The 4438-nt window shown below is 30.0% G+C and overlaps 1 long non-coding RNA gene across 1 annotated transcript; it reads right to left on the minus strand.

Moving 5' to 3' along the window:
• Positions 1-2415: 2415 nt before the first annotated feature.
• LOC129927632 (uncharacterized) lies at positions 2416-3162 on the minus strand. The gene is made up of 3 exons (XR_008779245.1): positions 3042-3162; positions 2789-2935; positions 2416-2703 (listed from the first exon to the last, which is right to left on the minus strand). It is a non-coding gene; the product is annotated as an uncharacterized LOC129927632 (long non-coding RNA).
• Positions 3163-4438: the final 1276 nt, after the last annotated feature.

The raw sequence follows: 4438 nt of genomic DNA on the forward strand, positions 1-4438 counted from the left end.
CCTTAGTCTGTTGGACTGTTAAGGCACCACACAAGGTTTGTCGACCATTCTTTTCCTCACCGTCTTTTGAATGACTAATTCCTGAGAATAGTAAACCGTTATTGTTAAAGAATATACAGGAAATCAGTGCTTTTTTGTAAAGAAATAGGTGCCGGAGCTCAGTGATGGATTGCCTTTTAACAACTAATAAATAAATAATAAACTTTAAAATACAAAAGTAACTTTTTCGCTGCATTGAAAAAAGTGCCGGTACGCTGTACCAGTGCTTACTGTAATGCTGCTGACCTGAAAAATTGTAGTTAAACTAAATAATACAGTAATATTAAGCCCATACTAATTAGTCTTAGATATATAGATCTAGAAATTATATTGACATTGTGTAGAACTAGTCAATCTAGATTTCAAAGCAAAGAAAACAGAAGAACGGTAGACCATAAGGCAAAAACGATAGGATTGACATGGACCAAGCTGAAGAAATCCAGAATATTTATTGAAAATTTTTAGTTAGATCTAGACTAATAATCTAGAATACTAGGACTATAGTAATCTATACATTCTTTTTTAGACTCTACTAGACAAACTCTAATGATGATTCTAATATTAAATATGTAGATCTAGAGCAGTGGTTCCCAAATTTTTTTGTCTCGTAGACCCCTTGCCATGTTTTCTGCTATTCGGTAGAACCCCTGCTTAACTTATATTTTTTTTTTTGTATTTTTTTTCTATTTTTTTGAGAATTGACTATCCCAGTACTGACATCACTGTAGACCAGTGGTTCCCAAACTTTTAAAAAAAAATTTTATATTTTTTTTTTAAATGTTTTTTTTTTTTTTTTTTTTTCGAGAATTGACTATCTTGGGACTGACTTCACTGTAGACCAGTGGTTCCCAAAATTTTAGTAAAATTTTTTTTTTTTTTTAATGTTTTTTTTATAAAAAAAAATTGTTTTTCAATTTTTTTTTTTTTCAATTTTTTTTTTTTTTTAATTTTTTTTTTTTTTTTATAAATTTTTTTTTTTTAATTTTTTTTTTTTTTTTTAGTAATTTTTTTTTTTTTTTTTTTTTTTTTTTTTAAAGTAATTTTTTTTTTTTTTTTTTTTTTTTTTAATTTTTTTTTTTTTTAAATTTTTATAGATAATTTTTTTTTTTTTTTTTTAGATAAATTTTTTTTTTTTTTTTTTTAGATAATTTTTTTTTTTTTTTTTTTATAAAATTTTTTTTTTTTTTTTTTTTTTTAATAAAATGTTGTTTTTTTTTTTGAGAATTCACTATCGCGGGACTGACTTTACTGTAGACCAGTGGTTCCCAAACTTTTTTGTTTCGTAGACCCCTTGCCATGTTTTCTGCTTTTTGGTAGACCCCCTGCTTAACTTATATTGCTTTTTTTTTTTGCAATTTATTTGAAAACTAATTTCTAATTTTAGTGAGTTGAAGAGGAAAATGCAATTTAAAAATACATATAAAGTATTAAATAATAACTCATTTTTATTGATAAAATTCAAATTTAACCAATTTAATATGTATTGCTGGAATCATCAAACACACTGGAAATGTTTTTTTACCCAGGCTTATCATCTGTTCCTATGGATATCATGTTTCATACATTCTATAAAGAAGACATTCAAACAATAAATATTAATTAATTAATTTGTTTTAAGTATCATTGTAAAAGTTTTCGCAAAGAGTTTCTCGTGTATCTTTCACGTGTCCGCCGAACTGTTTTCACTAAAGGGGAAGGGACGAAGGCGAGTAACTGGCGCCTTAGCCAGTAGGCTTCAAGCAGGAAGAGCTCATTAGCCACATAGCAGAAGGAAAACTGAATTTAAAAATCTGCTGCCTTGCAACTATTCCCAAACATGGGAAAGCTGTCGTGGGTCAACCCTTAGGAAAAATAAGGAGCTGGCAACCCCTAGGCAGTTTACAGCACACAGCGCTACACCCCATCAGAGCCTGTGACGCCACTGGTTCCAAACTGATCCCAAACTGTATATATTTCCTTTGCAAAGAATCACATAAGAAGCTTTTAATTTGATAACTCATGCCACCGATGTGCCCTTGAACTGTATTTTTGTTTAAAGAAATTCTTTTAATAATATCAGATGTAGGTGTGTGTAAAACAGTTTTCAAAACTACAACGGCTGGTAAAATCAATGTTTTACCTATGTTTCCATATTTTGCTATAAGTAAAGAGATATTGTAAGATGCTCACAAACCAACATCTTCTCTCTATATATATGATGTTGAAGTGAGATTGTGTGGGTCTATTCTTAACTTAAACATTTGTTACATGCAGACAAAATTAAAATTTTTAAATAAGTATTGAGAAGATTCTTTGGTTTGATTAGCAGGATATATATTTAAATGATTTACCAAGATAAAAATCATATATTACTGTATAAAATAATTACATTAAATGAATGTAAAAATTAAAAAAAGAGTGATTAAGTCCCTTAATGTAATTAACACCATTTTTTTTACAAAATACATTAAATTCTTACCATTACCTATCAATCAGTCTGTTGAACCATGGGGGCCCCACACAAGATCTGTCAACAGCCCTTCTATATTCCTCTCTGTACTTAGCCCTGGATAAACCATTTCATGGCAGACCTGCCTATTCTTTCATGTCTTTACATTGCTCTTTGTCTTTCATTCTTCATCCTGGAACTCAATGGTCAAAGGAGCATAACCCTGGTATTATTTTCTGGAAATAAAAAAAGACTGATTAAGTCCCTTAATGTAATTAACACAATTTTTTAAAAAAAAATACATTAAATTCTTACCATTACCAATCAATTAGTCTGTTGAACCATGGGGGCACCACACAAGATCTGTCAACAGCCCTTCTATATTCCTCTCTGTACTTAGCCCTGGATAAACCATTTCTTGGCAGACCTGCCCATTCTTTGATGACTTTCCATGTCTCTGTCTTCCTTCTTTGTACACAAATGGGGAAAAAATGGACCATAATTCTTAAAAAAGAAATTTAATATCATTAAATAAAATTTAATTTAATTTCTAATTATTAATAAAATATCTTACCAGAATGCTAGCCACACTTTCTAAAACTATGAACAGTGCCTTATTTAAATCTTGAATTATATTTCTAGTCTAGGAGTTCCAATCAATTTTGTTGTATACAAAGGCCATGATACTGATTATAGGAATATGCTAGATGTCTGTCTCAGCATCTGAGTAAATAAATTAATGAAACTTCTATGACTCTAAGTTAGGGTAATTTCATCTTTCATATCTGTATTAAAAAAAAAACAAAAAAAAACTGGACATACATTCCTCATTATCAGTTCCCATCCTGTTTGTCATTTAAATATTTTGGACATTCCTTTTACATTCCAGCCAAGATCTTGCAGCGGACAGTAGAAAATGGCAGTTTGAACTTCAGATCATTGTGTCAACCGTCTCGTGCAAACCACAAAACCAGGCAGTGTAATCAAGATCTACCTAAGAATGAAAAATACTATCAGATACAATTTCACATTACATCTAGAAAAGGATAGCTATATTTAACTTGATCTAGTAGAAGATGTACAACTATCATACCCATATAATGTAGATTAACAAATTGATTCAAGATTAAGACTATTATCTTCTTATCTTATATAATACAGACGTTACTTCAAAAAAGAAGATGATTACCTCCTACGCGTCAAACATTTAGTCATGCATATTAACCAATGACTTAAATTCTGCCAAGTCACTGGTTTTCCTGGCTAGCTCAGGCAACCCATTCCATGCTCTAATAGCACTAGGGAAGAAGGAGTATTTGTACAAATTTGTCCTAGCATATGGGACGAGGAATGTGCCTTTATCTTTGTGTCTTTCAGAGTATTTTATTAAATTTTGTTTTTGTATTTGAAGATTATGGTTCAGTGTTTTATGTATGATTGCTACTTTACTTTTGAGCCTTCTGTCCTGAAGACTTTCTAAATTTAGTGATTTTACTAAAGGTGTTACTCTAGTCAAATGTGAATATTCGTTTGTTATGAATCGCACTGCTCTATTTTGTGTCTGTTCTAGTTTCTTAATGTTTTCTTGAGTTGAGGGGTCCCAAACGGAGGATGCATATTCTATTATTGGCCTAACCAAAGTTTTTAGTTTTATGTTCTTATTTGATTTATAGAAATTTCTTTTAATAAATCCTAATGCTTTGTTTGATTTTTTTGTAGTTTCATCAATATGTGGATTCCATGACAGTTTTTCATTTATTATAACACCTAGGTATTTTGCGTTTTTAGTCTGTGTTACTTGTTTGCCATGAATAAGATAAGTGGAATTAATTTGTTTTAGTTTTTTTGTTACTCTTAACAACTGACATTTTTCTGGGTGGAAAGACATGCTCCAATTTGATTCCCATTTCTGTAATTCATCTAATTCTCTTTGTAAAATATCTGTGTCTTGTGTTGTTTTTATTGTTCTAT

Source organism: Biomphalaria glabrata, chromosome 8 (genome assembly GCF_947242115.1).
Source record: "Biomphalaria glabrata chromosome 8, xgBioGlab47.1, whole genome shotgun sequence".
NCBI lineage: Eukaryota > Metazoa > Mollusca > Gastropoda > Planorbidae > Biomphalaria > Biomphalaria glabrata.